The sequence below is a fragment of the Panulirus ornatus genome, chromosome 48 (assembly GCF_036320965.1).
Source record: "Panulirus ornatus isolate Po-2019 chromosome 48, ASM3632096v1, whole genome shotgun sequence".
In the NCBI taxonomy this organism is placed as follows: Eukaryota; Metazoa; Arthropoda; class Malacostraca; order Decapoda; family Palinuridae; genus Panulirus; species Panulirus ornatus.
In genome coordinates, this window is record NC_092271.1 from 20,520,116 (window position 1) to 20,541,968 (window position 21,853).

At 46.9% G+C, this 21,853-nt stretch overlaps 1 protein-coding gene and 1 long non-coding RNA gene across 7 annotated transcripts in view; one reads left to right on the forward strand and one right to left on the reverse strand.

The window, feature by feature from the left end:
* Positions 1-21,853, reverse strand: part of LOC139763813 (uncharacterized) — a 196,176-nt gene that overhangs the window by 71,407 nt on the left and 102,916 nt on the right. For both annotated transcript variants that reach the window (XR_011716267.1, XR_011716268.1), the window contains exon 2: positions 13,166-13,350. This is a non-coding gene — a long non-coding RNA (uncharacterized lncRNA). The remainder of the gene's footprint in view (positions 1-13,165; positions 13,351-21,853) is intronic.
* Positions 6,894-21,853, forward strand: part of mAChR-A (muscarinic Acetylcholine Receptor, A-type) — a 461,181-nt gene continuing 446,221 nt past the window's right edge. For all 5 annotated transcript variants that reach the window (XM_071690083.1, XM_071690085.1, XM_071690087.1 and 2 more), the window contains exons 1-2: positions 6,894-7,051; positions 8,287-8,768. The gene's annotated coding sequence lies outside the window, so the exon portion shown is untranslated. The remainder of the gene's footprint in view (positions 7,052-8,286; positions 8,769-21,853) is intronic.

Consider the following 21,853-nt stretch of genomic DNA (forward strand, 5'->3'; position numbering starts at 1 on the left):
ATAGATAATCGTTCAGAACAATTCGTAACTACTCGACTGCGAAAATAGATACTCATACTCGACTCTTTATCTAGAAAGCAGAAGGCTTATCTACACTACCACGTCCACCATCATAATGACTTCTGATAAGTCCTTCGGGATTTTTTCGATATACCTTTTTTTTTCCCCCGACATTATTTTTTTGAAGTTGCTCTTCTCTCTTCTCTGAGTTAATGATGATCACGGTCATCATCATCGAACGCTCGGCTATAGGGACTGTGGTGGCGTGAGAGGCAAACCCAGAGCTTCTGCAGGAGGTAAGCTAAGCTGGCGTGAGGGGCAAACCCTGAACTTCTGCGGGAGGTAAGCTAAGCTGGCGTGAGGGGCAAACCCTGAGCTTCTGCAGGAGGTAAGCTAAGCTGGCGTGAGGGGCAAACCCAGAGCTTCTACGGGAGGTAAGCTAAGCTGGCGTGAGGCAAAACCCTGAGCTTCTGCGGGAGGTAAGCTAAGCTGGCGTGAGGCAAAACCCTGAGCTTCTGCAGGAGGTAAGCTAAGCTGGCGTGAGGGGCAAACCCAGAGCTTCTACGGGAGGTAAGCTAAGCTGGCGTGAGGCAAAACCCTGAGCTTCTGCGGGAGGTAAGCTAAGCTGGCGTGAGGCAAAACCCTGAGCTTCTGCAGGAGGTAAGCTAAGCTGGCGTGAGGGGCAAACCCTGAGCTTCTGCGGGAGGTAAGCTAAGCTGGCGTGAGGGGCAAAACCCTGAGCTTCTGCGGGAGGTAAGCTAAGCTGGCGTGAGGGGCAAACCCAGAGCTTCTGCGGGAGGTAAGCTAAGCTGGCGTGAGGCAAACCCTGAGTTTCTGCGGGAGGTAAGCTAAGCTGGCGTGAGGGGCAAACCCTGTGTTTCTGCGGGAGGTAAGCTAAGCTGGCGTGAGGCAAACCCTGAGCTTCTGCGGGAGGTAAGCTAAGCTGGCGTGAGGGGCAAACCCTGAGCTTCTGCGGGAGGTAAGCTAAGCTGGCGTGAGGGGCAAAACCCTGAGCTTCTACGGGAGGTAAGCTAAGCTGGCGTGAGGGGCAAACCCTGAGCTTCTACGGGAGGTAAGCTAAAGCTTTTTTAAAAAAAAAGGGCAGATCTGTTCAGTACGGTACATATCTCTCTATCCTGTAGTAGGCCAGCCCCCGCCTCCTTACAAGCTGTTCCAACACTCAAAGTTAAATTACTTTGGACGCTCCCAGAGCAGCCTTAAAGTTGGGGAACCGCTCACGATTTACTGCCGGGGGGGGGTCCTCGCGCGCAGATGCGCCGCGAGGACTTGTGAGGACATGAAAAAAAAAAAAAATGGAAATGTTTCTTTACAGTGATTATCATGTTCACCCTCCTTCAGAAATATGCAAATGAGACACACGTGTGTGTGTGTGTGTGTGTGTGTGTGTGTGTGTGTGTGTGTGTGTGTATACATATGTATCATGCGCATAGCGTATGATAACCTTACCCCAGAACCTCAATCAACAGTGATTACACATCACCAGGTCAACCAGGACACCAACAGCCAGAACCAGGGCACGTCCCGTCACCCAGGGGGCATCTCCCGTCACCTAGGGGGCATCTCCCGTCACCCAGGGGCATCTCCCATCAACCAGGGGCATCTCCCGCCACCGAGGGTCATCTCCCGTCACCCAGGGGCATCTCCCATCAACCAGGGGCATCTCCCGTCACCCAGGGGCATCTCCCGTCACCCAGGGGCATCTCCCGTCACCCAGGGGCTTCTCCCGTCACCCAGGGGCTTCTCCCGTCACCGAGGGGCATCTCCCGTCAACCAGGGGGCATCTCCCGTCACCTAGGGGCATCTCCCGTCACCCAGGGGAATCTCCCGTCACCGAGGGGCATCTCCCGTCACCGAGGGGCATCTCCCGTCAACCAGGGCACCTCCCGTCACCCAGGGGCTTCTCCCGTCACCCAGGGGCTTCTCCCGTCAACCAGGGCACCTCCCATCACCCAGGGGCATCTCCCGTCACCGAGGGGCATCTCCCATCACCGAGGGGCATCTCCCATCACCCAGGGGCACCAGTCTCCTGACTGGCAGGGCACCTCCCTCTCCCGATCCAGTGGACCACAAGCTCTTAATGATGTTTTCTTCACAACTTTCAACACTCCACAGTTCTTTGTCTGAGGCAAAATTTAATCATTTTTTTTTCTTCCCTCGAAACATAATTAATTTCTTCGCTAACGAGCTTCTCCGTCATTGTACCCAGGGGTCGTACGGTAGTGTTGCTGGGTCGTACAGTCGCGCCCGAGTCGTATCGATGCACCTTCGGTCGTACCGTCACGGTCGTGCTGCGGCATCGTCGTCATGCCCCAAAAAAGGGTCGACGTTCCGTCGTTGCTGAGAGGGTCGTATCGTGATGCCCTCGGGGGTAGTACTGAAGGGTCGTCATGTCGTGGCCCCCATGGGTCGTGGTGCCAAAAGGAAGGGGATCGCCTCCTGAAGAAGTAATTCGCAGATTTTCGTGATTTTCTAAAAAGTCACAACTTTGTGATGCAGCAACATCGCTTGGGGATCTTCTCTTGCACGACCAACACACTTTAGGGCACCTTGTGTTGCGCACGACCAACGCATATATCTATCTATGATGCTTTTGTGTTGCGCACGGGCAACGCATATATGTATCTATCTACGATGCTTTTGTGTTGCGCACGACCAGCGCATATATCTATCTATGATGCTTTTGTGTTGCGCACGGGCAACGCATATATGTATCTATCTACGATGCTTTTGTGTTGCGCACGACCAACGCATATATCTATCTATCTATGAGGCATTTTGTGTTGAGCACGGCCAAAGTACACCTACATTCACGTTGCTTTTCTCATTAATCAGCCTCTGGAAATTCACCTTGAGCCTTGGCTACTCACCGAGTCCTTTGTGTTACTAACGAACTCCTTTTAAGAACACTTGCGTTTCCCATCTGCATCTGGAAGAGTGTTGCTCGGTTCTTTCTCTTCCTTCACAGTGGGAGTCCCCATCTTGCTCCTCTTCCACACAAAGAGCTCCCATCTTGCTGCTCTTCCCACACAGGGAGTCCCCATCTTGCTCCTCCATACAAGGAGTCCTCATTTTGCTCCCCTTCCATACAAGGAGTCCCCCATCGTGCTCCTCTTCCACACAAAGAGCTCCCATCTTGCTGCTCTTCCCACACAGGGAGTCCCCATCTTGCTCCTCCATACAAGGAGTCCTCATTTTGCTCCCCCTCCATACAAGGAGTCCCCCATCGTGCTCCTCCTCCACACAGGGAGTCCCCATCTTGGTCCTTCTCCACACAGGAAGTCCCCCATCTTGCTATTCGCTCATATCCGAGGTTCTCTTCTTCCTCCTACACACTTGGAGTCCCTTCCTTTTATGTCCTTTGGCAAGGTCAGCTGGCTGGGCTGTCACCGAAGTAACACCTAATGTCGCAACATGGCACATCCCAGGCCTGCCACCTCCACACCACCTCCCAGTGTCGTAACATGGCACATCCCAGGCCTGCCACCTCCACACCACCTCCCAGTGTCGTAACATGGCATCTCCCAGGCCTGCCACCTCCACACCACCTCCCAGTGTCGTAACATGGCACCTCCCAGGCCTGCCACCTCCACACCACCTGCCAGTGTCGTGACATGGCATCTCCCAGGCCTACGACCTCCACACCACCTCATAGTGTCGTAACATGGCACCTCCATACCACCTCCCAGTGTCGCCAGATGGCACCTCCCTGCGTTACGAACCCCGTGCCAGACGCCAGTGAGGCCGAACGTCAACTCTCAAGGATAGATACGTCAGGTAAGCGTCGCTCTAATGTGACAGAGTGACTCGTGTCAGGCAATATTTGGGCCCTCATGATGCCACGGGATCAGGAGAAGGTTCAGGTCGTCTCAAATATTTGGACTTACGGATAAATGATCTCGTAATTACCACATGACTTACGGATAAAAGACCTCGTAATTACCACATGACTAGCTAATATGTGAATCTAGTTCTCTCCGGTCCCTGTGAGAATGACCCATTATCTGTATACTGAGAGAGAGAGAGAGAGAGAGAGAGAGAGAGAGAGAGAGAGAGAGAGAGAGAGAGAGAGAGAGAGAGAGAGGTGCAATATAGCATCGTTCAAATCAGACGTGATGGAATAAAGCGGTGGGTGTTCAGAGCAGAATTTATGAGAGAGCCAAAGTGACACTCGAGCCCGGGACTTTTTGACGGACGGAGACCGAGGCTTGAATTTCGAATTTGATCATTGTTCACTCTGTGTGTGTGTGTGTGTGTGTGTGTGTGTGTGTTGAGTGAATCCTGGAAATGATGATTGCAAGTTATCAAACACTGATTCATCCCATATTCACTCTCTCTCTCTCTCTCTCTCTCTCTCTCTCTCTCTCTCTCTCTCTACCTGGGTAAGGTGGCAGGGCGCCCCCGCGAGCGACCGACCAGCAAACACCACTACCGCCATGGGATCGGGGAGGAGGTGGAGGTTCAGTGAAGGACGGCTGTGCAGTGAGCTAGCTAGCATTTCGGCATGGCTGTCAAGTGTCACTCCTTAGGCCCAAGTCGCTGTCTCTCGTCTTTCCCCCCCTCCCTCCCTCCCTCGATCACACGTGATTCTATACTTCCCTGCGCACTGCGCCGCGCGCGCACTTCCCCCCTACCTTCTGGCACGTCATAAGTAACCTTAAGTGACTATGTAATTAAGTACGTGGGTACCTTACAGCCATCGTTTTCTTCCCGGCGATGGTCAACTTCTTCCTTTCCGTTCGCAACTCTGGCTTTAAAGCACCCCCCCTCCCTCCCCCCACCCCACCTGTGGCGTCGCGCCCCCCCTCCTCCTCTTCATCCACGTCTGTAATAGCACCTTCTTCCTCCACTCGTCCCTTATCGTCCTGTTCTTTGCGTAGAAAACATCGCGATTCCATGTTGACGTTCCACACATCACCGACGTCTGTCCTTGTGGGGTTAAGACTCTCTCTCTCTCTCTCTCTCTCTCTCTCTCTCTCTCTCTCTCTCTCTCTCCTCTCTCTCTCCCCACCCCCTCATCCTCCTCGCCGTGCCTCTTAATTCGATGTAGTTCCCCTAGCCATTCTCCAATTACCTGATTCTCCCTCCCCTCTCTCGTGGTCGCCTCTCTGTCTCCTCCTGTTTCCCTGCATCACATGTTCCTCGCCCTTACTCTCTCTCGTGATTCTCATCATCGCATGTTTTTCAGGACAATTCACTTATATATATATATATATATATATATATATATATATATATATATATATATATATATAGGCCAAAATATGGGTAAAATAGGTCCTAATAAAAAAACATCTACAAAACTAAAAAAAATAATGAATATAAAAAGTTTAGATTAATCAGGGCTCCGCAGGTGTTTGTAGACGTACCTTTAATAGGCAAAAAAAAAAAAAAAAAATTATACGGGAAAGACTTGACTGTTCGAGAGGAGGAAGTATCCTGAAGTTCGGTCATTTCCCATAACAGGAACAGACGAAGAACGGCCTTATTTTCTTACATCCATTATCTAGCTGTTCTGCATGCTACATCGAATCTAGATCCCCCACAGAACAGTCCATGGTTCCCCCCAAGCGTTCCATACTCCTAATTCAGCTGACGGATACCATGTCGCCCCCTGCATGCCGCAAAACTCCAATTCGATCTATCCCTTGCATGCCTCTGACCCCTCTTGAATGTTTAGGCCCCACACTAACTCCAAGCCTCTTTCACTCCATCCTTCCATGTCCTTCTCGATCCCTCCCTCCTGCTTGCTTGTTTCTCTTCTGAAATATATCCATTTAGTAAGTCTCTCTTCGCTCATCCACTCCATATGTCCAAACCATATCAGCAAATCCTGATCAGCTCTTTAAATCATCTCTCGCTGACTAACACGCCTCTCTTCTGAGCCATCATTTCTTAAAACACTACACATACACAATCATACAATATATAGAGAAGGGGGCCAAGTGAGGATAATCCCTCAAAGGCCCAGTCCTCTGTTCTTAACGCTACCTCGCTAATGCGGGAAATGGCGAATAGTATGAAAAAAAGAAAGATATGTATATATATATATATATATATATATATATATATATATATATATATATATATATATATATATATATATATGAACGCTTAACTGATCATACCTGTGCGAGTATATCTGGACTTACATATTTAAGTATGCGTTTCTACTTGTATATGAGTGAGTGCAGGTAATACGGCCACAGAGACGCAGTTGTATACGTAACACTTCAATCTTTCTGCTTCTTTCCCTCCTCCCCCTTTTCCATCTTCCCTCTGCACCCCCTGGTTCGTGAACTTCGTCACTTCCTCCTTCTAATAATTCTTCGGCCGGCGACACCGTCCTGTCCACGGGGCGGCGCCTCACCTCTGCCGGACGTAGGACGAACCTCTTAATTCGACCGGCGGTAACCATTGATGTAGAGAGACACCCCCAGCAGGGACTGTGCCTCTGCTCTACCGCTGTGTTTTATGAGGATAACAACTTGGTTTACATGAATGATGGCCATTCTGATAGCTGACTGCCCCTTTTTTTTTTTTTTAATCTTTCTATTCCTTTTTTTTGGCCAAATAAAGGTGAGGTTATCTTACAGAAAACTCCTCAATATTTGATGATGAACGAAGCGGCCCTCCTCATCAAAACATCACTGTTTGGTGCTCCACGTGAGCACCTTCGGTCTCCTGAAGGCACTTCGGACCTCCGCTATGCAGTAGATGAGAACAACGATTTGCAAAATACATTCCTTAGCCAATAATTTCAACTCGGTAACGATTAAAGCGTGGCTTGGGCAGGTGTGTACGAGATCCTGGGCCGGGCGCCGGCAACACCAGTGGGCGTTCGAGAGAGGCTGGGTCATTCGTGTGGCGTCTGCCCGCGGAGACGCCCGGCTTGTCGCGGTCGCTCCGGAAAGTTTCTTACTGCCGGTCCAAAAGAGAGCCAAAATTTTTTTTTTTTTTGGTCGGGCGCTGCAGCAGTTATTTCTGTTTACAGTTTAAGCAACTGGAAGGTCTTGCCGCCATGCAGCTTGAGGTGAATCAGGTGACCTGAAGGAGAAGAAGAAAGTTTGTTTATATTGAATTTGGTACCACTGGAAAGTTGTGATGGAGTGCTTGGAAGTCGGAAGGAAGGCTTTAGCGAGGCCGGGATCTTAACGTCGAGGAAATGTGCCTGCAAAACCACTTGCTTCCTTCAATGAATTCCTATAACCATCTTGACAAACTGCAAGTACATATGACTCCTATCACCCCCTAACAACCCAAAACTTATAATAATAATAATAATTAACATAAGTAAAACTCTGTTATAATTCGATATTGTAAAATACACACAAGAATAATCCTGATAATTCAGTGCAATTTTTTTTTTTTGGTCATACTAATTTGGACGTCTCTCTCGCGCGGGACACTAAATCGACTACTTTGAAAAAAAATAATAAGAATGGTTAACTAAATGTCTTTAAAAAAAAAAAAGAAGCGTTTTCCCGGACGAAAGAGGAGGAGAGGAAAATAAGAAGAGAGAGAATACACTGCGGACTTCTCTCTCTCCGTTAAATTACAGTATTCTAAACTACAGGATGGCTAGTGTGAGCCCCATGTGTGTGTGTGAGCGCCCTCTCTACAACCACCACCACTACCTTCCCTCATGTGCCCACCACCAACCACCCTCTCAGCGACTGCCGTCTCCTACTACTACTACTACCACCACTACTACTACAGTTCCGCTCCACGGCAGCAGAAAGTGAACTGTATACCCTCTGTGTTGTATATCCCCCCAACAAATTCTGTCTTAGTCTACGCCAACCCCTCAACGTCTATATGCTCAGTGCTTGAATTGAAAAAAAAAACATTTTTTTTCACTACCTTGCTCATGATATATATATATATATATATATATATATATATATATATATATATATATATATATATATATATGCTATAATTTTTTTTGTGTGTGGTGTGTCTTAGTGATGTGTAAAAGTCATATATATATATATATATATATATATATATATATATATATATATATATATATATATATATATATATATATATATTACAAATATCTGTCTCTGTCAGCCTATCTAGGTAATTCCCTTTTCTTCTAAATATCATATCTAAAAAGGCTTTTTTTTTGAGTATATTGGTGACATTTTCTGGTTAACTGCAAAAGATGGATATGAAAAATTTTGCAGTTTCTCTCACCTGACAAGCTTTCCTTGTCGCAATTTTTTTTTTCTTTTTTCTTTTTTTTTTGTCACTTGATAGAAGACGAAAGTGAAGAAAACGGATTCATTTAATGGTTGACAAGAGAACAGTTACCGAGTGAAGGGGAAACAGGACACCCTGAACTGCAGTGACCAGCAGGCGAACCATCCACTGTTGTGGCAGTGACCAGAAGGTGGGATGATGATGCTGCTGCTGCTGCTGCTGTTACTGCTGCTGCAGTGATCAGCAGGCGGGACACACTGCTGCTGCAGAGTGATCAGCAGGTGGGAAACACTGCTGCAGTGACCAGCAGGTGGGGACGCTGCTGCTGCTGCTGCTGCTACAGTGATCCAGCAGGTGGAACACGGTTGCGGGGACCAGCAAGAGGGACCACTAATGCAGTGAACAGGAGGTGTGGAGAAGCCCTAGTGCAGTGAACCAAGAGGGCCGATCACTTCAACAGTGACAAGAGTGTGGGCACTGCCTGGCCCTAAAGGATTGAGAAGCATCGCCTCGCCTGAAGCCATACGTTCATCTGCAAGGTAAGTGAATGCCACGGTCACTTCAAACTTTCATCGGGTCGAAGTTAACCTAAACACTAAGCAATGCTAGGAGATAAATAACAGCTAACGAAAGTTAAATTAAGTATTTCGCGAGGCGGCAAGAATTTAGCAGAAGTTAAATCACCCTCACGAAGTTCCCTCTAAGCTAATGTTTAACCCGTGAAGAACCCGTTATGTCTTTCGCCACTTTGTACACACCACTGAACCCTTAAAAACCATCCTTCGGGTTTTCCTGAGGGACTTAGAAACCTCGACACACCCACGAACCTGAAACCTCAGGTCTTCAGTCACACGCAAGTTTGGAAAAATAAATATAATCAGAATATATATACATGATAGATTAACACATTCAGATGATCTGATTACGTTCAGCAGACGATCATATTAGCTTTTACTATCCTCATCATCTTCATCATCTCAACGTTGTACTGAAGGTTTTGAGAGCTGCGATCGATACCGTAAAAAAAAAAAAAAAAAGAAACCACATAGACAACTTGATGGGGCGTTCTCTCTGGAGCAGATCGAGAGAGAGAGAGAGAGAGAGAGAGAGAGAGAGAGAGAGAGAGAGAGAGAGAGAGTACTCACTCAACGACCAGAGATTCTGCCAGGGTAGAAGCCCTTACCGTAGGGAAAAACCGAGGGTAGAAGATGAACAGAGGAGAGTCGTGTGTGTGTGTGTGTGTGTGTGTGTGTGTGTGTGTGTGTGTGTGTGTGTGGGCGAGTCAGTTAGTCAGGTGTGTCGCCGAGTCTTACAGGGTCAGAGATAAGCGAGACTGTACGTCTGTCTGTCTGTGGACTGGACGCCATCAAGCCCACGTGAGGGGGTGGGGGTGTGAGGCAAGCTAGAGAAGAGGGGCAGCCACTGGAGAGAGAGAGAGAGAGAGAGAGAGAGAGAGAGAGAGAGAGAGAGAGAGAGAGAGAGAGAGAGAGAGAGAGAGAGGTCGACGACTGGTATGCCATATATTGTATTACGGACAGCTGAGCAACCCTCTGTGTGTGTGTGTGTGTGTGTGTGTGTGTGTGTGTGTGAGTGTGTGTGTGTGTGTGTCACACATCAACACAACCTGGTGACAACGAACGTGTGAGGAGAATGACCTCAGCCGTCTGTCTGTCTGTGTGTTGGCGCGTCCCCCGAATCACAACCCAGGTCTTTACTCCAGTAGATAAGAACGCCCCCTCGACCACACCCGTCCTAGCACGCAAACGCAGACGAGGGGCCAGGGAAGGTCGCTACTGCTTTTAAAGTACTCGCCCGCTCATACGTGAGATGGGGCGCGACCTGAAACACGTATACCCCCATTTCTGCTCACGCGTTCACACAGCGACACACGCATACGCACGTAATTTTTCCCTGGACAGCGCGCTATGCACGCATACGAATACAATCACGCTCACTGTATTATTTCCACGTATTGGTACAATTACAGAGGCATTATACACACGTATGGGAACATATCTGTGCACATCCACACTCACGTATTAAGATCCGAATACATACACGCACTTTTGCGTACAGAAATGTATATTTGCAACCACACACACACACACACACACACACACACACACATACACACACATGGACCTTCGTGGTGTAGTGGTTAGCATCACTGGCCGGCATGTATGGTTAGGCCCGTCTGGGCTCAAACCTGCAAATGTTCGAATTCTACTCGCAGCAACCGGTCCACAGTCCACCCACCTGTTCATCCTCCCCGAGGGGCAGGGCGATAAGATGTGTGCCTGGCATTGGCTAGTGTGTGTGTGTGTGTGTGTGTGTGTGTGTGTGTGTGTGTGTGTGTGTGTGTGTGTGCATACACAGGAGGGAAGACATGGTACAAACATGATGTGTTTAGTCGCATGATCTATGATACACATCTCGTCCGTGAATTCGAACCTCGGATGCAAGAGCTGAATGAGCTGGTCTTCGAACTCCCTTTCGAGGTTGGTCGAATAATGGGTACATATACATTCTATATATATATATATATATATATATATATATATATATATATATATATATATATATATATATATATATATATATATTCTTTACTTTCCTAAGTGTTCGCTATTTTCCGTGTATATCAGGATCAGATGAACGAGCCTTAGAGGAAGAGAGCATCACGGGGGCTTCTTCCTCCATTCCTTCTTCTGAAAAGTAGCACAGGAGGGGAGGCCATCCAGCCCAACCCATTCCCGCCCTTGTAAGTCGCCTTTAACGACCCACAGCAACTGCGTGGGCGAATACTCCTCCTTCCCCATCCCGGAGCCCTGAGTGTCAGACCTTCTCTCTGTGCCCTAATTGAGTCAAATGTCCTGTAATCCCGCCCTAAAAGAGTCCTTCTTGGAGAATATTTTCTTTTCTTCTTTTCTTTCAGCTGCAACTCTCGCTATGAGAAATGATATAAACTCCAAGACGTTCTCCAATACTGATGACCTCATATGGCTTGCCAGTGACCTCACCCAGCTTGCCCGTGACCTCGCCCAGCTTGCCCGTGACCTCATCCAGCTTGCCCGTGACCTCACCCAGCATGCCAGTGACTTCACATAGCTTGCCCGTGACCTCACCCAGCTTGCCCGTGACCTCACCCAGCTTGCCCGTGGCCTCACCCAACTTGCCAGTGACCTCACCCAGCTTCCCCGTGACCTCAGCCGCGTATGAGACCGACCCGCTGGGACCCCATCGACCAGTTTCCCCATTGCACAACCAATTTACCCCGACACCACAAGCGTCTCGCCTCCTGAGGGAATCCCAAGCACATTATTAGTGGCATCTTACACCTCTCCTTGGAGCATCCCTTCTCGTACGATCGGTACAGTTGGGCAATACGAGAGTCCTGGTTAGGGTAGACTCCTGCGTGAGTGATATTCCTCCTCTTCCTCCTCCTCCTCCTCCAACAGAAGCATCTAACAGTACTAGAAATGTATGTGACACAACTTTTAAAGAATGGAACGGAACGTTCCATGTTCCACGTTCCTCCCCTCCTCTCCTCTCCCTCATCCGTCCGTGATTCAGCCTCTTACGTTAAGGGAGGTCCTCCCCGAAACAAACAGGCCACTTTACAGGCACCACAGACGCAGCCCTGACCCCGACACTCAAAATTTATGTTACAGCGAGAAATAACTGCAAACTGCGAAGGAACAGTTTATACGAAATAAAGTCACTTCGCGCGCAGGCCCCCCTGCTGATAAATCGCTCCGGTTCTCCTTCTTACCAGCCTCCTGGTTGGGTGGGTAGGTCCAGAGGGCCTGGCCCCTCCCCGTCAGCGACAAGAATTTAACCCCACGTCCAGGTCTGCGACGTCTGAGCAACGTGTAGTGGGGCCAAGAGGGACACGGTGCCGGCACGATAAGGGACACAGGCCGGCGTTCACTTAATCTCCTGCAGGTGAAGCGGAGGAAATCGCTCTGGTTCCCTCACTAAAAATCTTTCTTTTTCCTCTTTTTTCTTTTACCCTCGAACTCGTCCGTCCACTCGCCCTCCGACTCTCCCTACCCAAGCAATCGCCTCCACGACCCGTGATGTGACTCTTCTTCGTGGATCGTGAACCCTCCACTCGTGAGTTCGACGTCGGCATTACGATGCTGCTCGCAGCGACACTGGTCTGTCTTCACAACGAGGCTTCTGGACCTGTTGTTGTGGTGAGGAAGTGGCCACCAGATCTACCCTTCCAGTCAAACGCAATTTCTTCCCGTTTTCTCTTGTCTTTCACTACGATTCCCCTCAAGTTCTGGTAGTTCATCAGCGATCAACCATCTATCGGAAATGGAGGGTCTCTCGTCCCCATCCAACAACTGGCCTAAGTAGCTCGCACTTCCTTCATCTCCAAAGCCTCGGAAGCAGTCATTCACAAGCCACTCCTACGCCACCTCACGACACACACACACACACACACACACACACAAGCAGCACGGTTTTCAGGTTGTCCCGACCTACCTACTGTTAAGCCTCTCTCTCTCTCTCTCTCTCTCTTTCTCTCTCTCTCTCTCTCTCTCTCTCTCTCTCTCTCTCTCTCTCTCTCTCACCACCGTCTAGGATCAATGGTTCACGGGTCAGTTTCCAACGAACTCCTCCTCATACTGTTGTGGCTTCCCTGGCCTCAACACTCTTAGCTCAAACGCAAAATTTTCCTCGATACATCGATGATTTTCTAATTTCTCTCTCTTTTTTCATCACTGTGACCGACACGACACGGGTGAAAACATGCCCCAATCAAAGGCCATCTCATGTGGAAGGAAAAAAAGAAAAAAATAACGTAAAAAAAATCAATCAAGGCTCCGTTGATGCTTGTAGGCCTGGCCCATAAATAGAGGGTATACGACGAGGCAAGAAAATAATGAGAGGAGGAAGAGGAGGAGGAAAATTCTACAGAGCTCACCTGTTCGGCGGAAGGAAGGATGGAGGAGGCATCGCAACAACCAATTCGCAAACTCAGACGTCCTGAACTTCTTGCTCCTGTCCTTATGGTCTCCGTGACCCCCTGATTCGTCGTAAGTCTTCCTACAGATGGTCGTGGCTGCACCTTCCACTCCCAACTGTTGATCCTACAACCTCCGTTGGTTGCTGTGGGGGTGAAAAAAAAAAAATCATCGCATTAATGGTTTCGAAAACCCTTTTGTTCTGAGCATCACGTAAACATTAACGGCTGACGAAGGTCCTCTTTTACCCATACAGAACTCGCTCATCCTACTGTCCTAGGCTACAGATAGCTAGCCCCCCCGCCCCGGTCTGGACTTACAATTTTTTTCCTTTGAGGAAACAGTTCTTTCACACGGCTAGAAACGACTCAATGGAACTCGATTCCCCTCTACCGTAGCCTCCCCGTCCATACTCCTCTTCTTTCAACTCCCCCCACCGGTGTATACAAGGGTCACGTCCGTCCCCATCTGGAGGTCCTGGTGCTCCAGATGGGTGAGGCTCAAGCCTCTCTCTCTCTCTCTCTCTCTCTCTCTCTCTCTCTCTCTCTCTCTCTATTACACCGAGACCAACGAAGCCTTTTATAATTTTTAATGCCTGTACGAGATCATCTTTTAAGATTATTATCTTTAAGCTTATCAACTTAAGTCGTTTACAAGGATCTCAGTGAGTGTATATATATATATATATATATATATATATATATATATATATATATATATATATATATATAAATATATATATATATATATATATATATATATATATATATATATATATATATATATATATATATATATATATATATATATATGAACAGTGAAGCATGACGGAACCTTACGCATGTTCCTTCTTCTGAGTTCAGTTTCCCCTACCGTGCGTCCGTGAGTGACTTGGTCCCCTTACCCCTGAAGGGCTTGGTTCCCCTGACATCAAGTGGAGGACGTCGTAGGGGAAGCAGAACGCTTTTTTTTGTTCTTCTTCTTTTCTTTTAAGAGTCGGAGTGAAAACGGGTGGCGTGACTATCACACAGATCCATCATGGAAGGGGTTCGGGTGTTGTATTCCCCCTTTTTGAGCCCTCCGATTCCAGGCGAGATATTTACCTGTGGTGCGTTCCCGTCGAGGTGCGCGACGTGCCCGTAATGCGTCGGGTTTTTTTTTTTTTTAGCGCGATGTGGCGCGAAACATCGGTGCATGCGAAAGTAATGACCATTAGTAATGACCACCAGGGTATTCTCGTCGTAGGATGAACGAGGGCTCGAAGTCTCAAAGTGCAATAGTATCGGCCACTGACCATATTTACCCTCGTCATTAGGCGCCAACTACGCCTATGCCATTGACGGTATATTCCCACTCACATAACCTGCATATTCTCACACGACTACTTCACAATGTTTTTAAAAGGATTCAAAAAAGGAAAAAAAAAGATTCTGTCACGCAAATCAGGTACATCTGCACGACATATACACTCTCGTTTCTCCACCACTCAAGGCGAAATATTAGAAAGCATTGAGGGCAAAAAAGAGATAAGGGAGATCAGGTTAGAGTCAATACATTTCAAAACAATATCAATACATTGCAAAACACACACCATTGTTATACTAGGGGCCACAGCCTTCATCATCTACAAGCCTCTCTTTCCCCAGTGGCAGCAGAACTGCTCAAAAGCCAGACCGAACGGAGTAGAGACATCCCACACACACACACACACTAACACACACGAGCAGAGACATCCCTTACACACACACACACACACACACACACACACACACACACACACACTAACACACACGAGCAGAGACATCCCTTGCACACACACACACACACACACACACACGAGCAGAGACATCCCTTACACACACACACACACACACACACACAGGAAAGGATAAAATCGACGTACAAAACAAGGCGCGCAGAACTACTACATATCTATCATCATCGCCGCTGGGGCCTCCTCTTCTGCACCGGATCACTTTGGTGAGAATAGATACAACTTGCAGCGAGCACACCACCACGCGCGCGCGCACTGTGGCTCTGGGGTCGTGTATATCGCGAGGGTCAGCAGATACTTCGCTGAACACCGAGCTCATGTATGGACTCGGATCGAAGCCCCAGTGGCCGATGGCTGTATCCAGCATCGGGATTTCAATGGAGGGACCAGGCCAGCTCCAGCGGCCCGATCTGGCCTTTCCCAACGGGATTAAATGAGGAATCACACTAAATCCAAAGGGCCCCGATCACGAACCATCGATATAAGAAAAAAATACAATGAGTGTGTGTGTGTGTGTGTGTGTGTGTGTGTGTGTGGGGGGGGGGGGGGAAGACAGCAAAGACTGGAAAGATCTGGAAGACGTGTTCATGATATTTACCCACCACGAGCTCCTCAGATCTTGCGAGACAGGCAAGACTTTATCCAGGGTTCGACATCATTAAGCAGACAATACGAAATCATCTCATTTCCTACTGTAGAGATTTCTCTCTGATAATCAACTCGGCTAATGATAAGGGATGTGTAGAGTCATTAGCTCATGGTAATATATATTTTTCCCCCCCTTCCTTAACCCTGAACAATCCCATTAACGTCAAGAACACTTGGAAATTTACATAACTTAATAAGCCTTGTATAAAAGATGTGATGTAAAACATGTTTCATTTACCATCAGCATACAAAAGTTTCGCAAAAGGTGGTTGCAACGTAGGATTAGATAGGCAGACTAGAGCTCTTAGTGACATGTAGCGACAGTGCCCCTACCAGGGGAGGAAGGTATCGGCGACCATCTACGGGCGGGCTTCGCCAACGCTCGTCTACCACAGGGTTAGGAAAGGGAAGAGCTGAAAAAAAGGTGGGGGTCCAGGTCGAAGAAGATGAGACTTACATTAAAACTTTTCAGAGGGAGCAGGAGTCACATAATCATGATAACAGTTTATTTAACCAAATTCAGATTTCTGACTTCGAGAGTACATTCTCAAGAGGGACGAGACCCCGTCCAGAAAAGAAATGAATTTATAAATAAGATGGTTGGGGTGGAGGCGATCCAGACGCCTAGTGGTGCTGAAGCTGGGCTGGTCTCTATGGGCCGCTTGTAATTTCCCGTCACTACAAAACCAGGTCATGCAAAAGCACATATATACCCCCGTGTCTATGCTGGATCATATATACCTTGATCCATATCACTACCAACACTTTTCCTCTTATTTCCAAATGCTGAAGAACTTTTATATCAAATCCTACAGCGTAACTGAGCAACTTTATGACTAACCCAACCATAACTATAGCCAAGTGTGCACACCGTAAGACAAGGCAAACGTCCCTAACAAAAGAAATATGTATTCTAAATATACCCAACCTGAAAGGCTCTCGTATCCCTCTCATCAACCCTACCAGAAACCTTATGAAGACGCGCAAGGTGTGTGTGTGTGTGTGTGTGTGTGTGTGTGTGTGTGTGTGTGTGTGTGTGTGTGTGTGTGTGTGATAATCAGCTATTCCTGCTCTGTTGTGAGATGCAGATGTGTTCCGTGTGCGTGTGTGTCCGTCCGCCGCCCAAAAGTGCGGTCGGCACATTCCTCCAGGGGTCAAATATAGTCAGGACACATGGGAAGCTGCGCCGGCGAGGGTGGCCACGCGCTACGAATCACACGATCAGCGTGGAGGATTGGATTCCTCTGGTTGCCTTGTTAGTGTGATCTTTTGTTTCCGAGCCGACGCTGAAGGAGGCCTGGCGGTGAAGGTGGCAAGGTGGAGTCATGCCATGTTGGCAGGTGTGGTTGAGAGTCCAGTGCCTTGTATAGAGAGGTGGAGTGTGTGTGTGTGTGTGTGTGTCTCCCGTAATGGTAAGGTCCAAACTTGTGTGTGTGTCTCTCTCTCGTAATCGTGAGGCCAAACTTGGTCACTGGCGACCCCCCAAGGAATCTATCGGCCAGCCACTCCAACACGACGGGACCTCAAGGTCCACTGATTCACCGGACGAGATATCACGATTTCACCAGCGGGTACTACCGTGATTCACGCTATTTCTCACGTTTCATCAGCGGGGGCAGCACCATGACTCACAATATTCTTCAGAATCGAACCGGGCGCCACGGGTCGGGTTCCCCCCTTACCCGCGAAGCTTCGGACGGTGTCTCACGGTGTCTCAACCCAGGCGAAAGACAATGTGAAGGGCGCGTCATGCATGGGTGGTGGCGGTGGCGGGGAAGTTTACGCTACGCGTTAGGCCTCACAGCGGTCGGGGTCCGTCATACACTAAACCATTGTCGCATGACGCTATGCGCATGACAACCGTCGGGTTGTGTAATGACAAAGTCAGTAATCATTTCAAAAGTGATAAACGTAATTATGATTATTTTTGATACTTTTAAGTAATACGAATCATACTGATTGTTGTTATAATGATAATGATATTCATTATCATTACAGAAGAGATGACCAATGCTGTCGGGTTAACTCGACCCTCAAACAAGAGTGGAACATGTGCCAGCCACAGGGTTCTCACCTCAAAAAGCTTAACAAGAAATAACGTCGAGAAAGACATTATAATCTGTACATTATTGGCCTTAAATTTTCACCGCTTGACCTCCTTTAAGCCATCAAACACACACCAAATTTACGGCAACTGAAGAGGAGTCCTGGTTGATCATATCCATCTCAATGCGACTATGGATGTAAAGACATCAGATTAGATTACTCAATGGAGGATCTAACACCACTTGACCACCACAAGTCGGCTAGAACTTGGCTTAGAATACTATAATCTGGCCACAACACAACTTAAGTACTTATAGATAGTATATACATCATTTGACCATAAAGTAATCTTGACCACTATTCCATCACAGCATCGTAGCTGCAACACGATTCTTGTAGCATGATCACAGCCATCCATGCCTATTCTGAGGATCAGCAGCATCCTTTGGTTACCACAATACACGCTGGCTGGGATACGTCACAAGCTTGGACTGCAACGTACATGGAACCTGATAACCAAACACTTTTACGGGTGTAACTCTATACAGGAGCCGACAGCTTCCTTTAATCGCTCCCTAATTGTCTTTCCATTCTCATTTTTTTTCCCGTTTTTCTCCTCTAATTTCCGATCTTTATGTTCTTCTTCTCTCTTCTCCCTCACTCTCACCCTCTTCTCTATCCCCGACCTCCCACTACCACCTACCGCGGGTCAGCAAGGACGTAGTCTGGTGGAGATCAAGGGTTCACCTGGTTCGCTGGGAGAGATATCGAGGGATCATCGCTGAGACTGACGCATTAGGACTAAGGGCGGTAATGCAACGTTTTCTTCGAGGTCTTCGTGAGTTCGCACTCTTGTGGTGGCATCGTTGCCTTTTCCCCCCACCTCTTCGAAGTCGCCTTCGTGAGCTGGTCTCCCTATGGCTACGTTTCCCCCTCCAAAGTCTCTCCTCGGTCAATTCGCTCTGCGGTGACAACGTTTTGGAATTCCAGGTTTTCCCTTATCCTTGAGTTCCCTTTGCAGTGGCAAATATATTCTCTTCAGAGTCTCCTGCGCGAGTGTGCGTCACGCCGGAAGGAAAGCTCTTGGTAAGGGGGTTCTCTTTCACAGGGACATACTGCTCATATCGAGGCATCAATGGTGCTTAACCATTCATAAGTTTCAAGCCCCATTTGAAGCGCTACTTACTAATTACGGGTTGCTGCTACGATCACGGTGAAACGTTCAGGCAACTGAAGTGCGAAAGCGAAGCCTTTTTAGAAGACTATGGGTACGCTACCTCACAACAGGTGTGGCAGATATCAAAATTACAAATCCCCTGATGATATGCCAAAGGCGCCCCGGGTTTTATTGGATTCTAAACTAGCTTTTTCTTCCCCTTCTGTAGGAGGTTATGACGGTGATGTCGAGGGGGGGCCTCAGTGATGAGTGTTTCACGAGAGAACAAAATGGTAGATGGGTGAAGAATTATTTCCGTACGTTTCCTCTCCCTTTTCTATAGTTTCCATGAAAATAAAACCCTGGAGATTCACTTCACTTGAACGTGTAAAATGTTGAAAGAGGGCGTTTTATATATATATATGTATATATATATATATATATATATATATATATATATATATATATATATATATATATATATCACGACGGTGTATACTTTTAGATAAAATTTCCTGTCCACACACACACACACACACACACACACACACACACACACACACATACACACACACACATTCACACTGTTCTCTAGCATACATTTCGTGCCCTGTGTGTGTGTGTGTGTGTGTGTGTGTGTGTGTGTGTGTCCTCACTTCCCCTGAAATGTCGCCTCGATACCCCATAAATTGGGCCAATATCGGTGGGGGGGGGGTAGTGACGTCACCTCTATATATCACTGCCTTGGAAAGTTGCTTTCTCAGACCTGGGGAGAAGGAGGGGAAAGGGGGGCCCGCTATTCAACAGCCACTGAGGATACCGGCGAACGTGTGTGTGTGTGTGTGTGTGTGTGTGTGTGTGTGTGTGTGTGTGTGTGTGTGTGCGCACTGGGAAGGGGGAACCATGTCTTCACATGGTCAGCCAACACCTCGAAATATTCCACACACTCGAAAAAAAAAAAAAGAAATATTCCTTCGTCTGTCTGTTGTGGACACACACACACACACACACACACACACACACACACACACACACACACACACACAGGCTCACTGAAATGTGCCAAAAAAAAAAAAAATAAGAAAAGAAAAGGTAGAATATAATATGGCTCCTTAGACCTGGTGGCTAAATTTCCCCTCACACACATCAACGAAGTGAGGGGACACAGGTGAGAGGTGTGAGTATACAGACGAGTCAATATCCAAGTTCATTGACTCTATGTAATTTGACTCACACACTCTACGTAATTTGACTCACCCACCCTATGTAATTTGACTCACACACTCTATGTAATTTGACTCACACACTCTATGTAAACTGACTCACATACTCTGTGCAATCTGACTCATTAAAAATATCCAAAAACATAAAAATGGAATGAAAACATTTGCCTAAGACCAGAGTCATATTCAGCGATTAATCAATATTCATATTCCTTCCTTCATAGTTAATCAATATCCATATTCCTTCCTTCATAATTAATCATATTCCTTCCTTCATAGTTAATCAATATTCATATTCCTTCCTTCATAGTTAATCAATATCTATATTCCTTCATAATTAATCATATTCCTTCCTTCATAGTTAATCAATATCTATATTCCTTCATAATTAATCATATTCCTTCCTTCATAGTTAATCAATATCCATATTCCTTCATAATTAATCATATTCCTTCCTTCATAGTTAATCACATTCCTTCCTTCATAGTTAATCAATATCTATATTCCTTCATAATTAATCATATTCCTTCCTTCATAGTTAATCACATTCCTTCCTTCATAGTTAATCAATATCTATATTCCTTCATAATTAATCATATTCCTTCCTTCATAGTTAATCACATTCCTTCCTTCATAGTTAATCAAGGTAACTGATTTACCATCGCTCCCCCACCCGAAGCAAGGATTCCGTGGCTGCACATCATCACTGTAATTATCTTCAGAAAATAATCTTCAAAACAGAAGATTGTGGCAAGATTTGCAACATCACAAAAGATTATAAATTATCATTATCATCCTTCTTATCTTATTATCATTATTATCATTATCATTACTATTATTATCATTATTATTATCATTATTACTCAGTGTTAAGACCCCTTTCATGGGGCCCCCTTCAGCTTTCAAGGCCTTGCCCCTCACACAGCAGCAGGGTAAACTGGGGTCCTTTGTGGCCAGGTGTACTCTTTCCCGTCCGCCGGCGGTGACATAACCTTATCAAAGGCCACCCTTCCTCTGAGACGTTGCCTCCTGCAGGTGTAACACACACACATACACACACACACACATACACAGGACCCGCTAACCTATACTTAACAGTGTGTTAGCGGGTCCTGGGGCAGCCAAATGTGCTAAACATCGCTAAGTTCGTGGTGGTACGGTCGACCAGACCAGTGGCGACCAGTTTGTACACCGCTAAAGTTACCCTAACTGTTCATGCATGTCCTCAAGGGCCGGGTGTCTGAGGATGTCGTCCCAAACTCGCCATAACCGAATCTGTCTCCGGTTAAATGCCATATTTTCCGATGTGTGAAGAGATGATAGAGTTAATTCCCCGACACCACACTCAACCTTCGCTGTATACGAACAGGTCTACCAGACAAGCATATATATATATATATATATATATTCTTTTTCTTTTCTTTCATACTATTCGCCATTTCCCGCATTAGCGAGGTAGCGTTAAGAACAGAGGACTGGGCCTTTGAGGGAATATCCTCACCTGGCCCCCTTCTCTGTTCCTTCTTTTGGAAAATTAAAAAAAACAAGAGGGGAGGATTTCCATCCCCCCGCTCCCTTCCCTTTTAGTCGCCTTCTACGACACGCAGGGAATACGTGGGAAGTATTCTTTCTCCCCTATCCCTATGGATAATATATATATATATATATATATATATATATATATATATATATATATATATATATATATATATATACCTCCACTACCCATACCAACGCTTCATAATATTCAAAAAATCCAAACGCTGAAATACAGACCCAAAACTCCTCATCCTATCATGTT